Raw genomic sequence first — 24,000 nt, 5'->3', positions numbered from 1 at the left:
AAGAGTACCGCACACAAGGAGCAAAAACAGAGGAGAGGAGAGGAGAGGAGAGGAGAGGAGAGGAGAGGAGAGGAGAGATGGGGAGAGGAGAGGAGAGGAGGGGAGGGGAGGGGAGAGATGGGGAGAGGAGAGGAGAGGAGAGGAGAGGAGAGGAGAGGAGAGGAGAGGAGAGGAGAGGAGAGGAGAGGAGAGGAGAGGAGAGATGGGGAGAGGAGAGGAGAGGAGAGGAGAGGAGAGGAGAGGAGAGGAGAGGAGAGGAGAGGAGAGGAGAGGAGAGGAGAGGAGAGGAGAGGAGAGGAGAGGAGAGGAGAGATGGGGAGAGGAGAGGAGAGATGGGGAGAGGAGAGATGGGGAGAGGAGAGGAGAGGAGAGGAGAGGAGAGGAGAGGAGAGGAGAGGAGAGGAGAGGAGAGGAGAGGAGAGAGAGGAGAGGAGAGGAGAGGAGAGGAGAGATGGGGAGAGGAGAGGAGAGGAGAGGAGAGGAGAGGAGAGGAGAGGAGAGGAGAGGAGAGGAGAGGAGAGGAGAGGAGAGGAGAGGAGAGGAGAGGAGAGGAGAGGAGAGATGGGGAGAGGAGAGGAGAGGAGAGGAGAGGAGAGGAGAGGAGAGGAGAGGAGAGGAGAGGAGAGGAGAGGAGAGGAGAGGAGAGGAGAGGAGAGGAGAGGAGAGATGGGGAGAGGAGAGGAGAGGAGAGGAGAGGAGAGGAGAGGAGAGGAGAGGAGAGGAGAGGAGAGGAGAGGAGAGGAGAGGAGAGGAGAGATGGGGAGAGGAGAGGAGAGGAGAGGAGAGGAGAGGAGAGGAGAGGAGAGGAGAGGAGAGGAGAGGAGAGGAGAGGAGAGGAGAGGAGAGATGGGGAGAGATGGGGAGAGATGGGGAGAGGAGAGGAGAGGAGAGGAGAGGAGAGGAGAGGAGAGGAGAGGAGAGGAGAGGAGAGGATTAATGCCAGCTCCACTGGGGGTAAACCCACCACGCCACAGAGAGTGCTGACGGCTCTCTGGCAGACAAGCAGAACAACCCCAAACTCTTTCTGCGAAAGCTTTGAGTCGGCGGCAGCAGCAGCAGCAGCTTTACAGTCCACCAGGCTTACACATCACACAGTCCACTGACAGAGAGAGAGAGAGAGAGAGAGAGAGCACCCTGCTATATATCAGAGCAGGGTGTGCAGAGCTGAGTCCTTCAGTAGCTGCAGGCAGCAGATGGATATTAGAATGGTAAATGGTGCATTTATATATCGCTTTTATCCAATAGAGGATATATATGCGCATGCATAAAGTGAATCGCAGATCGAGTGGCAAAGTGATTGACAAAGTGAGTTTAATGTTGTTTAAAGTAATTTAATGCAATCAAATAGGACCTTTCTGTGTGGATGTATGGACTGTCAAGGCCAGATAGTAGTTTTATTGCCACTTAGTAGGCGTTCCCCCATAACTTCCGGGTATGATGATGATGTCACACGTATACCCTCTATATCGGAATTGGGCATTTTCTGCTCATGGGTAGAAATGTCTACATTTCAATGCAGCAATGCGTTGATATTAAAAAAAAAAATTGACTTTTCAATTTGTAGTTTAAAAACACTTGATTGACAGTGATTTGAAAAGTAATAAGTGCCCCAGTATGTTTACTCTATAGTACGGATTTAGTGGGGTAATATATTTGACAGGGAGTATAAATAAATACTCAACTACCTGTCTTGAGTACTGTGTCCACCTCTGTTACGACTTCCCCATTGGTGCTCACCGCCGAAGGTGACATACGACTTTTGGGTTTCTTATTGATTCGCTTTGAGATCGCCGCCTGTTTAGCTCTCCATTGCTAAGCAACACTCGCCTAGGCTGTGGTGCCATGTGCACTGCAGTATAGTGTGGTGGTATGCTGTGCATCCTGCCCAAGGGGCCAGTGAGGCTATTCAACGTTGAAGCTCTGGGCCCTAGTGGTAGGAGGAGGGACTACAGGCGGACCCGTGTATTCATGACCGGGAAACCCCGTGCAGCTGGGCTTTAACATGTAGGACCATCACTCCCTACGTCACCCCGGACCTCAAATTTGAGGTCCGGAGGAGGTACTTCCGGCAGTCTTCCGGGTGCTTCAAAACGCCACTGAGCAACTTCCACTGACATGAATAGCTGGGGGGGCGGAGCTTCGCGCCAGTTCAGTCTCTATCCTTTTATATACTCTATGATCCTGCCATGTGCACTGCAGTATAGCGTGGTGGTATGCTGTGCATCCTGCCATCTGCACTGCAGTAAAGTGTGGTGGTATGCTGTGCATCCTGCCATCTGCACTGCAGTATAGCGTGGTGGTATGCTGTGCATCCTGCCATCTGCACTGCAGTAAAGTGTGGTGGTATGCTGTGCATCCTGCCATCTGCACTGCAGTAAAGTGTGGTGGTATGCTGTGCATCCTGCCATCTGCACTGCAGTATAGCGTGGTGGTATGCTGTGCATCCTGCCATCTGCACTGCAGTAAAGTGTGGTGGTATGCTGTGCATCCTGCCATCTGCACTGCAGTAAAGTGTGGTGGTATGCTGTGCATCCTGCCATCTGCACTGCAGTATAGCGTGGTGGTATGCTGTGCATCCTGCCATCTGCACTGCAGTAAAGTGTGGTGGTATGCTGTGCATCCTGCCATCTGCACTGCAGTAAAGTGTGGTGGTATGCTGTGCATCCTGCCATCTGCACTGCAGTAAAGTGTGGTGGTATGCTGTGCATCCCATAGATATATATATATAAACACTAGATGGCTTACTTCGGGGCTACAGTACAGTATGTTCAATGGCAGCTCAAACAGAAACAGTCATAACTCGCTCAAATCTTGACGGATTTACAAACGGGTTGGTTTATTACAAACGTTGTCAACGTGGCTATGATTCAGGACGCTGATCTGCTTAATTTATGTTTTTTATATGAACGTCGTATAAAATCATATACGTATGCGGACGTCTCTGACGTTTATAACAAACCAAACCGTTTGAAAATCGGTTGAAAATTGAGCAAGTTATGGTAATTTAAGAGTACATGCCCCATATACACAATGTTATGTGTCCCGAGGTAAGATGGCCGCCACGTAACGACGTCGCTCTCCATTGGCCAACAGCGTGGGTGAGCTATCTAGAGTTTATATATATCTATGGTGCATCCTGCCATCTGCACTGCAGTAAAGTGTGGTGGTATGCTGTGCATCCTGCCATCTGCACTGCAGTAAAGTGTGGTGGTATGCTGTGCATCCTGCCATGTGCACTGCAGTAAAGTGTGGTGGTATGCTGTGCATCCTGCCATGTGCACTGCAGTAAAGTGTGGTGGTATGCTGTGCATCCTGCCATCTGCACTGCAGTAAAGTGTGGTGGTATGCTGTGCATCCTGCCATGTGCACTGCAGTAAAGTGTGGTGGTATGCTGTGCATCCTGCCATGTGCACTGCAGTAAAGTGTGGTGGTATGCTGTGCATCCTGCCATGTGCACTGCAGTAAAGTGTGGTGGTATGCTGTGCATCCTGCTCTCAGAGTATATATTAATAGAGACGGCACCGGATTTCTCCTCCCATCCACTTGCATTAAGTTGCTCTAAAGCGCATGAGGCGATTTCACTCCTCCTTACGGGTAGGAACAGAGTGCATTCTGGGATTGATTGAGCCAAACACATGAACACGCTGGCTGTTGACTATCATTGCACGCGTCCACGTATGAAACAGCATTTTCAGACCCCTGTCACTAAGAATAACCGGTACAAATTCTCGTTCATACCTGCCTCTATCCGGGCCATCAATGGGGGAAGTAAGAGGAGGTATAGCTGCCTCTATCCGGGCCATCAATGGGGGAAGTAAGAGGAGGTATAGCTGCCTCTATCCGGGCCATCAATGGGGGAAGTAAGAGGAGGTATAGCTGCCTCTATCCGGGCCATCAATGGGGGAAGTAAGAGGAGGTATAGCTGCCGCGTAGTTTCAAGGGTGGGTGGTGAGGATAGTTACACTTGGTGCACTTTAACTTTAGCTCTTGCACTTTATATTTAAGGTAATGATCTGTATCTTGTTTACTGTACTGTGTCTTTTAGAGCTTTTATTATCTGCTGTAAAATGAATGGCCCAGCTTGGGACATATAAATAAACTTGACCTTGACCTTGACTGCACCACCGCCCTGCTACTTTTGATGCTTTTGCGTGACACCGTTATACGCTGCAGTAATGATCAAGTATAGTAGTGCGGCAACTTACGGAAAAATACAAAAAAAAAATTAGGAGAGGTTTCTGCCCAACAACTCTACTTTACTTACAGTAAACAAGTAAGACGCGTGAACGCGGGAAGCGAACGCAGCTCGTAAATTGCAATAACAATTAGAATAAATTAAGTACTTTTTTAAGGTTTTTTTAAGTTCTCTTTTTTTTATTATTATTATAGACAGACAGTTTAGGCCAGCTTCTATAGTAAGTGCTCAATGCGTTCGCAATCACTGCGTTCGCAATAATATGCATATAATTGACAGAAATTCCAGCAAGGCACTCATTTAAAACTTCGGGTATAATAATGTGGCTCTATTTGAATACATTAATCAGAGATGAGTCGCTCGGGTCAACTGTGGCAATGCTCAATGTGCGGGTAACGGTACAGAGTATACGGTTATACGTTCCCCACACAAAAGAGAAGGACACAATGACCCTGACAAAGATGTACAAGAACAGACAAATGGTTTCATTTGAAGCTTATACACGACAGCTTGAAAACTATCATTTAGCGATCAGAAGCAACACATTTGACAACTCCCACACTGGGTCCATAATACAGGATATATATATATATATATATATATATATATATATTTTTTTTTAAATAATTTTTATCTCACAATTTTGCAACCCATTTTTTCACCCAGTGTCAACTATCTGATGTAATCCTGGGCGCTACACTTCCTCTGCCAACCTGGGGGGGCAGCGGACTGACCTCATGCTTCCTTCTATGCATGAGGAGTCCAAGCTGCTTCTTTTCACCTGACAGGGTAGAGTTTCCCTGGTTGGACGTAGCGCGTGGAAGGAACACGTTATTCCGACCAGTTCCTTTGCGCTCTATCAGGCACCCCGGCTGGCCAGGGGGAGGCAGTTTAGAGACCAGGATTACTGCATGTTTTTGTGAGGGTACCTACCCTAGGGGACACGGGGAGAACATGCAAACTCCACACAGAAAGGCCCTTTCACCAACCCCGCCTCGGGTATGGGCACTGATGACATAGAGGAGAGAACACGACCCCAGCGCCCACAGTGTCCCCAGCGCGAATCGAACCCAGGACCTTCTAGCTGTGAGGCGACAGCACATAATACAGGATCTTTGATGTGGATGTGGTTTTAAATAGCTTGGAAATAGCCAGGGGTTGGAGAAAGGACTTGCATGTTTAACTTAAGTAAAAGTATCAATACTGCAATATACAGTAGAAATAATCTGTTACATTTACGGAATATAAAATGTACTTGAGTAAAATTACAAAAGTATTGGCATTGAAATGTACCCGAGTAAAAGTATTCATCGTGCAGAATGTCCCTTTTCAAGATTTCAAATTTATAATAATGTTTTGAAAATAGCCGATCTATACAAGCTCACAATGCGTTGCAAGCTTGTAGGTCGGCTGTTTTCAAATGTATATAGGGTTGAAGTGGTTAATGTATGGAGTTAATTACAATATTGGAACCGAAATATAGAGGAGTAGAAGTAAAAGTATTGGAAATTGATGATAATACTCCAAGTGAAGTATACATACCTCAAAATGGTAATTAACGGTACTTAAGAAAAGTTGAATTTGTAACTTTTTTACACCACTGTCTATATGACAGCTATAGCTTAACCCATATACTGCCTCCTGCTGGACGGGAGCCAACCTCAGACTGCCGAGACTATTTCAATGCAGCACACACTGGACTGACATCCTGTCTGGAGCGTCCATCTTTAATGCTACATAAATAGCGTCAATGCTAGCGAGCTAAAATGAAGCCATCCTTGCTCTAGAAAGTGCCAATGTTTCCATCTAAACCACCAGGTAATCAGCAAAGACCTCCAAACATTGCGCGTTTTATCCAAACCATGGAGAGCTCTGTAGATTTCTTCAGCTTTCTTCAGCTTCTTCAGTTATTCAGCTTTTTAGTCAGCCTGTATAATGGGAGGTGGACGTCAGCGCGGTTGCGCAATCCGGTCTATGATCGCTAAAGAAGGAAAGGCCAAGCCAAAATAATAATAATAAAAAAAAGGAAATCAGCGATCCGGTTTGATATCAATAATAAAGCTTATCAGACGGAACATTACGTCAGAAGCAGTTGCTGGTTGGATTCCTTCTGACGGAACGTTCCGCCACGAGCATTTAAACCGTTAAAATGGAAATATCTGAAAGTGTGAAGAGAGAGATGGCCTCGGGAAACAGCAGGTCCCTGGTTCGCGCCCCCGCTGCGGGACACATACTAATTGGGACGCACAGCACAGCCTATTGGAGACGTCTCGGGAAGGACCCCTGGAACTATACCCCCCTATAGCGTGGCATTAAACCATTCTGGGCGGGAACCCCGTTTGGCGTTTTGAACATTATGTTACACTTTAGCTATTGAAAAACAGCAGACCTACAAGCTCATAGCGCGGCACCGAGTGCCGCGCTACGAGCTTGTAGATCTGCTGTTTTTGAAAAATCGTGAAAATGTGGCGCAAATCTTTGAATAAATATTCTTTCAGAGCGAACGTTTTTAACTCAAATGTGTGCTTCTGGGAGGTTTCTGGAAAAAACATATTTTCAGATGGGGGTTAATTCCGTGGCCAAATACAGATAATTCTGGGGGTCCTTGACATGAAAATGTCTGAGCACCACTGACATAAAAACATGGGTTTTTCAGAAAACTGTCAGGATTTAGAATCCTTTTTGTAGAATCGTCCTCAGGTCTAAATGGGTTAATAGCGCTCACTGCTTCTCATCATTATAATGTACAGTATATGTGCATACTGTATATACACGCAGAGACCAAAACAGAACATTGTGTGGGGACCAAATTATTATTGTACAACAGGTCGTTTCGAGGAAGCAATCTGATTGGTTGAAACAGCCTTCTAGCCGTGGTTCAAACGAGCACCACAGAGATAGGATCCGACAGGAAGCACGCACATCTCAAGACATTCTGCAGGTGCAAACATATACGTACAATGAAAAAGGAATGGATGTCCGCACACTGAGTTGTAGCTCCCAGGAAGATTTATTTATTTGTTACAACGTTTCGACCTCTGTGGGTCTTCGTCAGGTATAGACCCACAGAGGTCGAAACGTTGTAACAAATAAATAAATCTTCCTGGGAGCTACAACTCAGTGTGCGGACATCCATTCCTTTTTCATCAAACGAGCACCACTCCACACCTAATCAAAACAAAGAATCCAGCTGCTCTGTTTTCCCAGAGCGCAGCAAACTCGGTGGCTATAGGCTAGCTAGTTTCTTGGGACATTTGTGGTCGTAGTGACTACATCTGTCATTAAAAAAACATGTTTTTTCAGCGATTTATTTAGTTTTAAGGGTAACTATAATTAGGGGTTCAGAGTCTTGCTCAAGGGCACTTCGAAACTAACTCTACCCCTGAACTCCGGCCACTCTACCCCTGAACCACCGCCGCCCGCATGTAGCCCCCAGCCCACATGGAGCCCCCAGCCCACATGGAGTAAACTGCACATCATAAGCACAATGTTCTGGTTCCAACTCCTAACTCAGGACATGTAGCCCCCAGCCCACATGTAGCCCCCAGCCCACATGGAGCCCCCAGCCCACATGTAGCCCCCAGCCCACATGGAGCCCCCAGCCCACATGGAGCCCACTGCACATCATAAGCACAATGTTCTGGTTCCAACTTTTAACTCAGGACATGTAGCCCCCAGCCCACATGGAGCCCACTGCACATCATAAGCACAATGTTCTGGTTCCAACTTTTAACTCAGGACATGTAGCCCCCAGCCCACATGGAGCCCACTGCACATCATAAGCACAATGTTCTGGTTCCAACTTTTAACTCAGGACATGTAGCCCCCAGCCCACATGGAGCCCCCAGCCCACATGGAGCCCCCAGCCCACATGTAGCCCCCAGCCCACATGGAGCCCCCAGCCCACATGGAGCCCCCTGCCCACATGTAGCCCCCTGCCCACATGGAGCCCCCAGCCCACATGGAGCCCCCAGCCCACATGGAGCCCCCAGCCCACATGGAGCCCCCTGCCCACATGTAGCCCCCTGCCCACATGGAGCCCCCAGCCCACATGGAGCCCCCAGCCCACATGGAGCCCACTGCACATCAACAAGAACAACAACTCATTGCCTTCATCCAAGGTCTGACATGTTGGCACACAGTGTGCAGAATACGGCTCGCCATTCCAGGAATGTATAAAATACGTTAAAACCTCTGAATGCACGTGTCACAATCACAGATACTGCACGCACGCACGCACGCGCACACGCACACACGCACGCACCTCAATTCCCATCTTGTTCTCTCCCTCCCCCCCTCTCTCTTGTAGTGGGAGAAAATACTACACTGCCTGGAGCAAGGCTTCCACCTGTTGATTGTCTGTCAAGATGACCTATTCTTACCCAAGACCCATGTTTGACCATGTCCACTGACCACACCTCAAATGTATTTGTGTTCCTTCACTGTGTATAAGAGAGACTCATGTCTACAGCTAGGGAGGCTTGCATCCATGCAAGTTTCCCTGGGCTGGTACAGACCACTCCTTGTAATAAATGTGACATTGTTTCAGTCCACTCTCTACCTCGATTATTTCTCAAAGACTATATGAGTTATTAATAATCCATCACAATTATGGCGCATGTGAGCGGCGTGTTTCTACTGTCCGTCAGCATTCTCTTTTTCAGATGAGAGCGCTGTGCATATGGATCTGAGATGCTGGTCCGACAGGGACAACACCTAAACGAACTTTGGGGTGAGAGTGTTTTGACTCAATGTACAACATTTTGTATTTTGAGGCTGTGTCGTTAGAGATACAGCCGTACAAAGTACTAGTTCATCATATTCATCGTATTTAAAAGAGCTGGTGACAGTCCCTCATCGTATTCATCGTATTTAAAAGAGCTGGTGACAGTCCCTCATCGTATTCATCGTATTTAAAAGAGCTGGTGACAGTCCCTCATCGTATTCATCGTATTTAAAGGAGTGGTGACAGTCCCTCCTCATCGTATTTCATCGTTGCCGAGTGGTAACAGTCTTTCATAGACATTTATATAGAGAAACTATAGCCTATATCAGTAGGATAGGGAATAGCATAGGAAATCATACAGACAGCGTCCACCGTTATTTTCTTTCTTTTCTCTCCTGTTGGGACCAAACAGCCCACAGGGAAGATTAAAAGAGAATGGTGAAACAGCAAATTGTATATGAGATTGATTCATAGGGTCTGGTAACGCGTAAGACTCGAGCAGCAGGTAGGAATGTGGAATGTGGAATGTTGAGTATGAAGTATGGAAGTGGGTGGACACGTACGTGTGGATGAACGGAAAATACTATTTTTGTAAAAAGTCAAATGGTGATTTCCTAGTATAAATGTGGCGTTGTGAACAAGTAAGTATGAAGAATGTAGTCCTGGTATTTTAGTTAAGTGTCACCACCCATGGTTAGTAGGACAGCAGTTAGCAGTTGTCAGCGGCAGACTCAAAATAGCAGGTCTACCGGGACGCACATCCCAGTAAGTGCTGTCTTGTTGGCAGTATAGCAGGCTAGATAGTAGTAATGGTTAATAGTAGGGTTGTTTTAAGGTCCGAGTATTCAAAGTAATTAACAAACAGTAACGTGGTTAGCTGATCATCATGGTCATATATATATTGTCTTATTACGTCTTATTTTAAATGTAATGACAATATAACAATTTCCCAGAGTCACGGCAAGTTGAGTGTAATTGTGCTTTGTCACTTTCTATATTTGGACTAAATAGATAGGCAAAATTATACTCAAAGCATGAAATGTATAGGTAATTAGTAACTCCTTACAATAGGTAATGTTTGTAACTGTCATCGTAGTTTTACCCAGTCAAGACAGGAACCCCTGTTTGTGTTAAGTAGCCCTGTTCTTCTCCCCACCATTGACAGCAGCTGGCCTGAGTGGCCACACATGGAGTCTGGTGAGTGTAAATAAGTCTATTATTACAGTAATATGAGTGGTGGAGAAAGGTTCTGAAATGTGTTACTTATACATACACGATATAGGAATACTCTGTAGCAAGTAAATGTCCAGAATTCAAATGTAGGCTTAATAGTAAATTAGTGCATTAGCTGTGGCTGTATTTAAGAAACTCTGTCAATTTAGCAGAATGTCTCATTTTGAATTATAAAATAACTGTAAAATAAGCAGATCTACGAGCTCACAATGTGTTGTTCTTGTAAATTAGTTATTTGCAACAGGGAAAAAATGTATATAGGGCTGGAGTGGTTAATGTATGTGTTGTAATAACCATAATCTACACAGTAACCAGTAATTACAGTATTCAACTACATGCGTATGAGTATTACGGTCCCATATACGGACAGGTCATCCATTAGGGAAGACATGGTTTGGAGTTGTGTTGAGTTGATCGTATGGACAAGCGCAATTCCCTCATGAGAAACTGTGTGAGTGTGAACCTAAAAAGTGAGACACAGAACTCATACGTTAGTGTGAGTGAGGTGCAATTAGATATGTAAAGGGTATTATTGGCCAAATTGATTCACCAGACATAGAAATGAGTAGTACTGTGTTTTGCGTAACCTGGGTACTGCTGGACCATTAGGTGCACCACTTATCACATCGCACGATTGCTAAAAGAGAGGTCAATAAGTCACATGTACAGTCAGTAGACTGCTTCCGCACTTTGATGTTTGAACGATATATGCATGTGTTGGTTTGGGGCCCAACACAGTCGGGAAAGGACTGTTTTCCGAAAAGTGACATTTTGTGAACATGGACACGTGAGTGACAGGAGGCACTCGGACAGAGGGACAATGGAGGACTATGTGAAAAAGGAAACATTCCAGGCTTGATGAACTAATGATTGTTCTTTTTCCTTTCATGTGATTGAACACTGGGCATCATGGGGCGGTGTGCGATTGTGATGGTGGTTTGCGTTGGTGGTCTCACAGTGACTGGGTGAGTAAAGTGGCATATGAGCCTAAGTGCTATTTCTTGTCAGCATTATGGATAGCTTCAATTCAACTTTATTGTGGTGAGCAGCAACCCAGTGCTCCTGGGCCACGGTCTCTTGGCGTCATTCATGGTGTTGATTTCGTCACCTCCGTTGGTGCATGGTGACGGCGTTGACATTGTTGGTGCCTAAAAGAAGCAGTTTTGCGACGTGGGTAACAGGATACTGTCCTTTGGCTTGTGAGTTGAGATGACATGCAGTATAGTATTTACGTGAACCAGCACTATGCCTATTGCTAGCTGACATGTCATATTTGTTTTAGATGAGATACTGGTGATTTGATTTGGATAAGGAATGGCATGTCGATATGATCATACAACTGTCATATAGTCAATAATCTATCAGACAATTGAATGAGGGGAGTTTAAGGACTCACTCATTTTGTAGTAAATTGGTCTTGATTCAAACGTAATATTAATGAACAAATAGGTCAAATCAGACAACCCCACAGCCAAATAGGGGATGATTCCCTATGTAATGTTTAATGCAGAGTGGTCAATTGCCACTCAGAGACATCATGCAAATAGGGATAAAGAATTGGCATGAGCACACAAGGTTCGACTTTATACATTGACTAATTATGTAGATTTAAAATGCGTAAATACTACTGTAGCACCCTTAAACAAAATAGGTAATTTACGACATAGATATGGAACAGTAAAGTAAGAAATAAGTTGTTGTCACCAACGGTGGATGGCATGACGTCATGTCTCCCTCCCATGCGTGCCCAGGAGCACTGAAGAATATATATAACACAGGCAGATAGATACCGTATACTACTGATTATCTCATATTGTAAGTAAGACTCACATATCAAGGGGTACCTAAATCATTGGGCTTGACTAGTTCACCAGCCCCCCCAACGCCTAAGGCAAGATAGTTTCAGTTCAGTTTAGTTTTTCTAATTTAAGGAGAGTTTCACAGCATGACATGTCACTTACGCCAACCAGGTGTCCATTTGCACCCCTCATTTCAGAGTAGCAGTGTGATTGACAGGCATCAGTGTTTGGGGGGGGGGGGGGGGGCAAGAGCAGGTCCCCTAATAGTTGGATAATTCACACTCATGGCAAATGCCCTGTTGGCTCATTTTTGTAGTCAACATTTACCTAATACCTCTCCTACCTCACTTTATTCAGCTAGAGATCGTGGTCAGGCATTTCACTTAACTATATTCTTGATTCCAAGCAGTGATGTAAATAGATTATCAATGTAATGAGTCCTGGGATGCAGGAATGATTTTGTAAATAAGTCAGGGGGATCTATCAGTCCCATGTCAACAACGTTAGGAGTTATATTTTGCCATTTTTACAAAGTGCAGCATACTCCACAGTTCAGTAACATAGCGTAATACACACATGCACTGTCACTGACGGTGCATGGTTACAGCTGCTGTTGCATTGTAGTCAGTCTTTTTCCTATTTGTATAAACAATGGTCAGATACCTGTGCAACCGGATTTCTGAATCCGATTGTGTTTTCATTACTGTTAGCAACACTACCAGTGTTGAAAGTGCGAGCTTCATCTTTGTACATAGAATATGGCTTGTAATATCCCAAAAAGGGGCGTAAACAGTTGTCTCTTCCAGCCGGCATCCTTGTTTCAGACAGGGACTTGTCCATGCAATTATGTGCCGGAGGAGGACTTTAGAAGGAAGGATTTTTATTGTCTGGACTTTCCATCAAACAATCAAGCAGCAAGCATACTGGTCAATTAATTAAGACGCATACACATTTGTATGATAAGCTATGAGGTTCAATTTGAATGTCTAGTTGATCATGTTGTTTATTTATATATCAATAAATATATCAATAATAGTGTAAACCATCTACAGCAGAGTCATGTAAATACTATTTTAACAAAGAGAACATTATGTAAATACTATTTTAAGTTACGAGTCATGTAAATACTAGCATTTTATTTTAAGAAATCAGTTGAGTGAACCCGCGGATCAGCTATTTTCAATGAACAAGATTTAACAGTTAAAAACCATTTAACTGTTGTAATATGTTTTATATTTTGATTAATTATAATGGTCACAAATCTTAAATCGGCCTTCCTACTTACCGGAGAAAGTTTATTGTTAGTGTGTGTTTTTCAAAATGTATTCCTAGATGTGTTTATCCTTAGTTTATTTCTTTATAGATGTGAGATCATTTTATTTGAAGTTAGGGGAAAAAAATGTACCGAAAGATAGAAAATGATTTTTAAAAATAGCAGATCTGCGTGCACAAAACATACCTAGTACGTTGTTTCAATTATAGATAGACTGACAGGAGGAAGTGACAAATAGTGTAAAATAGCTTAGGTAATAGTAAAAATGTTTAAAGTAAAGCGACAAATAGTGTTAATAGGATGTTGATGCCGTTAAATAGCTTAGGTAAAATTAAAAATGTTTAAAGTAAAGCGACAAATAGTATTAATAGGATGTTGATGCCGTTAAATAGCTTAGGTAAAATTAAAAATGTTTAAAGTAAAGCGATGGTTCTAGCAATTATGAGCAATTCTATGGATAACTTCTATTTATATCCGAAAGAAGTGCTCAGAGGGGGGACATGTATAGTTTAAGAAGTGTATAGTTTAAGAAGTATAGTTTAAGTTGAACATAATTTAATTCAAATTCATTTTAAGCATTGGAACATAATTTAATTCATTACATAATTTAATTCAAATTCATTTTAAGCATTGGAACATAATTTAATTCATTTTAAGAATTGGAACATTTTAATTTAATTCATTTTAGGGATTTGTAAGTATTTGTAAGTATTTTAAGTATTTGTAAGTGTTAGTTGAGTGATTAGCGAGAAAAGGATAGCATATGTGACTAAATTTGACTGAGGGACTGCCATTGGATTTTTTTGAATTTTCGTTTTTTCATGTCATATGAAAGCAGGGAATCATAGCTTCAAATTGACATATTGGTTGTTCAGTTTGGCCCACCAGTTTTGGAGATATGGCTTATAGAGTAATGTCTTGCAGAAAACAGCGAGTTGAGAAAACAGGCTTGAAAGGTTCACTTCTGTGGTCTCTAACATTACACCTAGCTACATGTTTAAGCATTTATTTCATATTTACATGTCGATTTCAGCTCTGACACTTATTCCAGACATGCTCTAGCATGTGAAGAGTCTGCCTGTGCTATTAACTTATTTTTGGAAAAAAAAATAAATACAAAGTTTTTCTCCTCTGGTGGAAAGCTGGAATTTGCGCGATGGCAGGCTCTCAGTCAAATCTGGTCACATATACTGTATTTAAGTAACTAAAGTTATTGATCAAAATAATTCATCATGTATGATCTATAAAGAGTTTAGGCATAGGATGGTATAGCTTTGCACATGAGTGTAACAGTCAGTTTTTTCTTAGTATATAGCTGTGTGCATTATTAGTTCCATTTAGGGGGAGCATCTTGGTGCAAGAAGGTCTCATATGGGCTGACAGGGGAGGTTTGAGCCAATTAAGGGTCCTAGCAATTACGGGTCCTAGGGTTGTCATGTCAACCTAACTAGGTAACATTAACTTGTCTTCATGGGGGGCATGAAATCAGGTCACCAGTCTAAAAGAAATTGTGACAACAAGAGTGTCTGTGACACATGTAAAAGGAAGCACCCTACCAACCAAGTTAAGCAGACAGGTGGGGCCCAGCCGGGGGTCAAGTGGCGACCTATGGGTTAGGCCACTACACAGATTTGGTGTGATATGGAGCGAAGTAGAATGAAGACCTACGCAGTGGCAAGTGTGGAGAATGAATGGCCCGGGTATGTGTGGAATGTGATGTTTATCGAGTAGGCCTATAAGTAAGTAAAATGTTTTAAGGTATCACTGTGTACAACAGTGTTATTTTTAGGTGAAGTCATTCTAATGAAAATTGTTCTTTCCTACTTTCCAGGACTGGATGGTGAATCAATGAGATGGTCTAAATGTGTTGACAATTTAATGAATATCTTCCTTTCCCAGTGTGCATGGCATGGTTAATATGGCGATATTGACTAACTCACTAAAAACTTAGAATAACTCGTCTAGGAAGAGTGTTGTGATACAATGCAATTACAGGAGGAAGGACAAAGGGGAAAATGAGTATCTATAGACATTACATCGACAAGGTAAGAACCCACTCACTCCCACACGATCTCATACATTATTGAAATATTTGTATTGACAGGAGGATACTAGTAGTGATGAAATACAGTGTAAAGATGCAATAATGTGTAACCTGTCAATGTAGCTAATAACCATAAGAGAGGGAGTTAACCATAAATCAGACTGTGAAAGATTGTGATCAACTGTGATCAAGATAGATCTTAATAAATTCCTAATTATGTATTATCATCTAGGGAAAAGTATAGAACAAATGTTTTAGAATAGGGGTAGTGTGTTGTTTTGTTTTTTTCCAGCTCTGAAATCCAATAAATTAAGAGAAACATATCAGGAGATGTGTTTAAACAAGGAAAAAACAAACAAGCAAATGAAGACAGCCGGAGAAAGCACTAAAAGGATTTGGGTTTGTATGATGGGTAAATATACACACATACATTGACGTCAGTCTAGTGTTATATGAATTACAATTTAGGCATTTAGCAGACGCTCTTAATCCAGAGCGACTTACATTAAGCAATAACAAAAAGCATGGCATACATCACATGTATAAAAAGTAGTTATCATGAATCATGCGTAAACTAAGAACGTAACATTGGAGTATCTATGTAAACTATACATACTATACTATATAATATATTATACATGTGTACTATAAAGTGCTATGACTACATAAAGTGCAATTCTAGAGCTGTCTACATAACAAGCTGAAGCTGAAGACAATTAATGTAAAATAATAATAATAATAATAATAATATTGAAATGAATTTTGTATAACCACCTTTTTAACCACGGTGGAAATAATTCAAGTGAACAAAATTACCTGCAAGTTGTTCTCCCTCTAAGAAACCTGACAGACATATAAATATGTCACATGGGCCAGTGACACCAATGAGAGCCAAGCCACATCATCATGTCCGTCCAGAGACTCCAGACGTCCCTACAAGGCCCACACGCATTCAATCCCCGCAGTCACCCCCCAGTGACAGCGATGGGAGCCGGATAAAGACGAAATACTGGGCCCACCATGGGGAAAAAAGACTAAAATGCCATGCCACAACTTGTGACAGAAACATAAGGAGAGGAGAACATTTGCATGGAGGAAAGAACCACGGAAAAAGACTACACCTGATGCTGGCTTATGAGTGATCGCTCAAGACAAATCGAGGGTCGTAGGTTGGAATTTCCCAATAAGAAGGAAAAGGGTTTTCGCCCCTACCAGCCATCAGAAGTTGTGTGTAATAAAAAGAAAATTATCATGTGGGTGAACATTGAATACACTTAAATGTAAACCTTTCTTACTCTAGGAGATAGTCCATATATAAGTCATCTTTTTGTAGTAAATTTGCAGACAGTATAGTATCTCATGTTCCTTGGTATAAATTAATATTAGGAATTTAATTTACATATTTGAAATGGCGGACTGTAGTGGGAGAAAATACTACACTGCCTGGAGCAAGGCTTCCACCTGTTGATTGTCTGTCAAGATGACCTATTCTTACCCAAGACCCATGTTTGACCATGTCCACTGACCACACCTCAAATGTATTTGTGTTCCTTCACTGTGTATAAGAGAGACTCATGTCTACAGCTAGGGAGGCTTGCATCCATGCAAGTTTCCCTGGGCTGGTACAGACCACTCCTTGTAATAAATGTGACATTGTTTCAGTCCACTCTCTACCTCGATTATTTCTCAAAGACTATATGAGTTATTAATAATCCATCACACTCTCAACTCCTGAAGCAGGACAAATCAAATGGATAATGTTTATAAAGCCATTTGGAGTGAATTCATGAATATTGTTTATTTTATTTGTGTCAGTCATGCTTCGCTAAGAGTTGAGCACTTTTTCATCCATGCGTATCCATGTATAATCTGGTACTTAATGTCATGTTGAGATTGTCATTTTTATTGAAAAATATGTTATATTATATGTTATGTTATATGTTTCTCTCTCTCAGGTCTTTTCACAAGGGGTGAAATTGGCGCGGCTTTAGAATTAATTTAATTTAGAGACAGGCAGGCAGGCAGTCCTGGCACTGTCAAATAGGCCTATATCTGGCTTTTGTTCAAGCTGTTAACAAGATACAAAATAAATTGTGTGTTTTATTCAAGGAACACCTGCAATACCTCCACGGACCCCTGAGGACCACTGGTTGAAAACCCATGGGCTAAATAGCTCTTGTAGCTGTTGCAGCCAGAGTTCAGCACCACGGCCAGTGCCGGCTCCTCCACAGTTCAGCACCACGGCCAGTGCCAACTCCGTTGTCAATGCAGAATTGCCCATTTGCAGACCATGTTTCCATCAGAGTTTGGAAGCACTCGTTTTCAGTAAAGCAATGTCCTGCTGCCTCTTGCATTATTCAAAACAGGTGATACACGCAGGGCAGTTGAGTGATATCTAAAGAGCACTTCCAAACTCCAGCAAAAATAATCACCTGCAAGGACACGAGGAAGCTCATAACATGTGGATTTTTATGAAACAAACACTTTTACTGTAAAATTGTATCTGCATTCACGTCACTGAATTATAACTGTTTCAAACATGGTTCCCTCCCCTCCCTTCCACACACACACACACACACACACACACACACACACACACACACACACACACACACACACACACACACACACACACACACACACACACACACACACACACACACGTTATTTAAGTCCACACAAAGGAGATGCATACAAGGACACAAATAGTAAAGGTGCATTAGAGTTACACTTACAAAATCATGGCGTGTGTTTTCATGGCACAACTCAGTGTCTATCTATGGTAGCAGCGTCTCCGCCATATGTGGCTGCCAATAATTATAGCAGAGACACTACAATACTTTGTCAGCCTCTTTGCCTCCTTTTTGGGCATCTCCAAGTTGTTGGAACCCTCTAACAACCTGTCGTTGGGTATGCCCTAGGCTGCCAAATATAAAAATCACACCGTGTGAAGTGAGGGGGGCTAATATATTAAAGTCTAACTCATGTTGCTATGATGAGGTGATGTAATGGTGATGTAAAACAAACACACAACAAAACGAACATTAAACTCTCTGTATTGTTAATGGCATTTAATGTTTGTGTTAGCGACTAAACAAACATTAAACTCTGTCCATTGTCAATGGCGTTTATAATGTTTGTTTAACTTAAAACAAACATTAAACCTGTATATAGGAGGGGCTAGCACCCCTCAAAAATCAAATATTCTGCACCTATAGCTCAGCTCTGAGATGGTATGTAGAAGTGGTTGTGGTCATAAAGGCTAGGCTGTGGTCAAAGGTGCTGCCATCTCTAATACAGACACTTCCCTGGACTCTTCATCAACAACAACATCTCAGGTGTATTAGCTGTCGGAGATTTAAGCAGTAAGCCACGAGAGGTCTCAGGTTATCGGGTATTTTACAATGGCTGGGAGGTGTAGGCAGATCCGACGCGCAGCGGAGGGTCTTCTACCTCTAAGCCTCGAGTGGCTTATTGCTTTTCTAAAACGGTTACAAACATATAGCAATATTAACCTAATAAAACTATTAAATTCACAAAAGTAGCTACGCTTTGCACCACCAGAGCGAGCCACATCACTTCCTTGTTTTGCTCAGCAAGTAGACTATATGCTGCCTGGAGCCACACATTCACAGTCATATGTTCCTCCTAACTCCAAGAAAGTGTGGCTCTTTGACTCCCTGGCCAATGGGACCTTACATCTCCTTAGTTCTAGGAACAGAGAGGATGGAGCCAGCTCCCTTACATCTCCTTAGTTCCAGGAACAGGGAGGATGGAGCCAGCTTCCTATCATCCTAAGTTGAAACCCACATGCAGAGTAATTGGGCTCTGCAGCGGAGCCATCAGAACTGTGTTTACTGCACCGGCGTGGTGCAGGTGACTGACCCGCCACTAATTGCCTCTCAGTCTCTCAAAACGTCATGTCTGCCTCCACCTATAGCATGAAAGACAAGGACCCATGCAGCTGATCAACACATCTATCAGTCAGGTTTTCAGCAAAGACTCCATGTAATCCGTAAAAAGTTAAGATCATTATCTGTTGCTCCTCATCTTCTGCTATTGTTGTATAAAAGCATTATTGTATACTGTTCCGGATGTTTCTACACCATAATGTCCATGCCTAACAGAAACATGTTTCTACACCATACTGTCCATGCCTAACAGAAACATGTTTCTACACCATACTGTCCATGCCTAACAGAAACATGTTTCTACACCATACTGTCCATGCCTAACAGAAACATGTTTCTACACCATACTGTCCATGTCTAACAGAAACATGTTTCTACACCATACTGTCCATGCCTAACAGAAACATGTTTCTACACCATACTGTCCATGCCTAACGGAAACATGTTTCTACACCATACTGTCCATGCCTAACAGAAACATGTTTCTACACCATACTGTCCATGCCTAACAGAAACATGTTTCTACACCATACTGTCCATGCCTAACAGAAACATGTTTCTACACCATACTGTCCATGCCTAACGGAAACATGTTTCTACACCATACTGTCCATGCCTAACAGAAACATGTTTCTACACCATACTGTCCATGCCTAACAGAAACATGTTTCTACACCATACTGTCCATGCCTAACAGAAACATGTTTCTACACCATACTGTCCATGCCTAACGGAAACATGTTTCTACACCATACTGTCCATGCCTAACAGAAACATGTTTCTACACCATACTGTCCATGCCTAACAGAAACATGTTTCTACACCATACTGTCCATGCCTAACAGAAACATGTTTCTACACCATACTGTCCATGTCTAACAGAAACATGTTTCTACACCATACTGTCCATGTCTAACAGAAACATGTTTCTACACCATACTGTCCATGCCTAACAGAAACATGTTTCTACACCATACTGTCCATGACTAACAGAAACATGTTTCTACACCATACTGTCCATGTCTAACAGAAACATGTTTCTACACCATACTGTCCATATCTAACAGAAACATGTTTCTACACCATACTGTCCATGTCTAACAGAAACATGTTTCTACACCATACTGTCCATGCCTAACAGAAACATGTTTCTACACCATACTGTCCATGTCTAACAGAAACATGTTTCTACACCATACTGTCCATGTCTAACAGAAACATGTTTCTACTGTCCATGTCTAACAGAAACATGTTTCTACACCATACTGTCCATGTCTAACAGAAACATGTTTCTACACCATACTGTGCATGTCTAACAGAAACATGTTTCTACACCATACTGTCCATGTCTAACAGAAACATGTTTCTACACCATACTGTCCATGTCTAACAGAAACATGTTTCTACACCATACTGTCCATGTCTAACAGAAACATGTTTCTACACCATACTGTCCATGCCTAACAGAAACATGTTTCTACACCATACTGTCCATGCCTAACAGAAACATGTTTCTACACCATACTGTCCATGTCTAACAGAAACATGTTTCTACACCATACTGTCCATGCCTAACAGAAACATGTTTCTACACCATACTGTCCAGGCCTAACAGAAACATGTTTCTACACCATACTGTCCATGTCTAACAGAAACATGTTTCTACTGTCCATGTCTAACAGAAACATGTTTCTACACCATACTGTCCAGGCCTAACAGAAACACACTTTTCAGTATTAAGGGCCTTGCAAACGGGGAACGCACACGTTGTCGCCTGGATCAACGACAGGTCTGGTGAGTCGCGGGCGTGTGCACGAAACCAGCACGTGTGCAACAAAATTCACGGGACCGCGCTCACGTAAATGCGATTTACGAGCAAAAAACGCAGGTCTCATTGAAAATGAACTATAGGCACGTTTTATCGCTCCCCGTTTGCAAGGCCCTTTAGACATATAAATGAAATGACACTGAAATGAAAAATACGGCCATCACACGATTAGCACTTTCATTATCAAATGACACTGATCATCCCCCGATGACACGGATCATCGCTTCTTTAACCTCATGCCATCTGGACAGAGATACAGAACCGTGCCGTGGGAAAAAGGTCCGTTTTAGTAGGAGTTTTGTCCCCTCAGCCATTAAAACAACCTGCCCCGCTGATAGGATGGTTCTCGTACACAGTGGGGAACCTCATGTTGTTGTATTGTATAGGATGGTTCTCGTACACAGTGGGGAACCTCATGTTGTTGTATTGTCTTGGTGTTATGTGTTTAGTAGGAGTTTTGTCCCCTCAGCCATTGCAGCATTAAAACAACCTGCCCCGCTGATAGGATGGTTCTCGTACACAGTGGGGAACCTCATGTTGATAGGATGGTTCTCGTATACAGTGGGGAACCTCATGTTGATAGGATGGTTCTCGTACACAGTGGGGAACCTCATGTTGTTGTATTGTCTTGGTGTTATGTGCTCTGATAGGATGGTTCTCGTACACAGTGGGGAACCTCATGTTGTTGTATTGTCTTGGTGTTATGTGCTCTGATAGGATGGTTCTCGTACACAGTGGGGAACCTCATGTTGTTGTATTGTCTTGGTGTTATGTGCTCTGATAGGATGGTTCTCGTACACAGTGGGGAACCTCATGTTGTTGTATTGTCTTGGTGTTATGTGCTCTGATAGGATGGTTCTCGTACACAGTGGGGAACCTCATGTTGTTGTATTGTCTTGGTGTTATGTGCTCTGATAGGATGGTTCTCGTACACAGTGGGGAACCTCATGTTGTTGTATTGTCTTGGTGTTATGTGCTCTGATAGGATGGTTCTCGTACACAGTGGGGAACCTCATGTTGTTGTATTGTCTTGGTGTTATGTGCTCTGATAGGATGGTTCTCGTACACAGTGGGGAACCTCATGTTGTTGTATTGTCTTGGTGTTATGTGCTCTGATAGGATGGTTCTCGTACACAGTGGGGAACCTCATGTTGTTGTATTGTCTTGGTGTTATGTGCTCTGATAGGATGGTTCTCGTACACAGTGGGGAACCTCATGTTGTTGTATTGTCTTGGTGTTATGTGCTCTGATAGGATGGTTCTCGTACACAGTGGGGAACCTCATGTTGTTGTATTGTCTTGGTGTTATGTGCTCTGATAGGATGGTTCTCGTACACAGTGGGGAACCTCATGTTGTTGTATTGTCTTGGTGTTATGTGCTCTGTGTTGTTGTTTTGGTGTGGGTGTTTGAACAGACTGTGAATATCCTTTGGGACAATGAAGATTATTATTAGCGTCAACACTTCATGTCTGCCTCCACCGAAGCACGAAAGTATACCGCAGCTTCTGCTGCCTCCACCACGACATTCCAAATCCTACATGGGTCTGTGCTTATAACCACGCCCCACTTCTGTGGCCAACGCGGAAGGGGGGCTGCCCTAAGGTTCAACCTCGACCCGTTAGTTCGACCGGATTAAGGTTGGTGAGGGATGCGTTGCTCCCGTGCTTGCGGTTATATTTAGGTTAGAGTTAGAGATAGGGTTAGTAATGGTTGATCTAACGGGAGGTCGAACCAATGACATGTTACCCGCTGAAGTGCCTCTCGGCCTCTCGCCTACAACAACTTCCGACTAGACCCAAATATAATAACTATGGACTAGACTCTAGAGCCACGCGAGACACCCACCGAGCGAGCTAAAGCGAGGGTCGAAACTAAAGTTCTCTACAGGCCCGAAAATGAAGATCTTACCCCCCATGCCAAAGCACCAGCGCTCGCCCATAGCAGTCTGCCGTCACCCAGGCGGATATGTTGATCTTACCCCCCATGCCAAAGCACCAGCGCTCGCCCATAGCAGTCTGCTGTCACCCAGGCGGATATGTTGATCTTACCCCCCATGCCAAAGCACCAGCGCTCGCCCATAGCAGTCTGCCGTCACCCAGGCGGATGCTTCTCATCCTCAGGCGTCTTACTGGTAAATAATGTTCTGACGAGAGTGCTAATACTATGACGAAAAATACCATGACGAAAATGTTCCGTCGACTACCTTTTTTCACTGACGAAAACTAAAAGGAATCTAAATTAAAACCAAGCTATGATGACTAAAAGTATAAGACTAAATACATTAGCAATTTCGTCAACAAATAAAAACTATAGACTAAAATGCTTGCAAGGGACTAGTGGACATCCAGTATAAGTAAGACACAAGTCATTTTACACTTGGTTGCTTGCTGAAAATGGCAATTTTCAGCATGTGTAAATACAGTCGTTACGACGGCATCAAGGCCCGCCAAAATACATTTTAGTTGACTAAATCAACTGTAAATTTAGTCGAATAAAATCTTGATATTCAGTCGACTAAAACTAGACAAACACTAAACTACGTTTGAAATGTACTAGGTATTTGTATGCTGTCCTGTATGTCAGCCCTGTTTGTACTGTTTGATGTTCGATGTCTGGGGACTGCAGATGGAAATTAGCATGTTTTGCTAAATCTGGTATATTTACACTGCATTTGTAATGTAATGTTCATTAATGTACATTGTCCCGACTAAATAAACATGCCAGGTGACTAAAACATGACTAAAACTAAATGTTTTGTTTCATTCCAAAGACCGTGACAAAAATAAACTAAAATAGAAACTTGCTGTCAAAAACAACACCCCTGTCCCTGAAGCAGATAATTAATTCATGAAAAGACATCAAAAAGGAAAAGGAAGTATGAAGATATGAGGTTTTCTGTCCCTCACTGGCGGTATGTTAATGCTTGTATGAGTTACTGTTTAGCTATCGTTGGCAGGATGAGCAGAGCTATTAACCCATTCTGTACGGAAA

The 24,000-nt window shown here is 43.0% G+C and overlaps 1 protein-coding gene across 1 annotated transcript in view; it reads right to left on the bottom strand.

Annotated features, from left to right (window-relative positions):
- trpm3 (transient receptor potential cation channel, subfamily M, member 3) overlaps positions 1-24,000 on the bottom strand; it is a gene marked incomplete at both ends in the record, with an annotated part of 426,331 nt that overhangs the window by 255,191 nt on the left and 147,140 nt on the right. The gene's annotated exons all lie outside the window — the stretch shown is intronic.

The sequence above is a fragment of the Electrona antarctica genome, assembly GCF_951216825.1.
Source record: "Electrona antarctica genome assembly, chromosome: 12".
NCBI lineage: Eukaryota > Metazoa > Chordata > Actinopteri > Myctophiformes > Myctophidae > Electrona > Electrona antarctica.
This window is presented reverse-complemented; position numbering and strand designations above follow the sequence as displayed.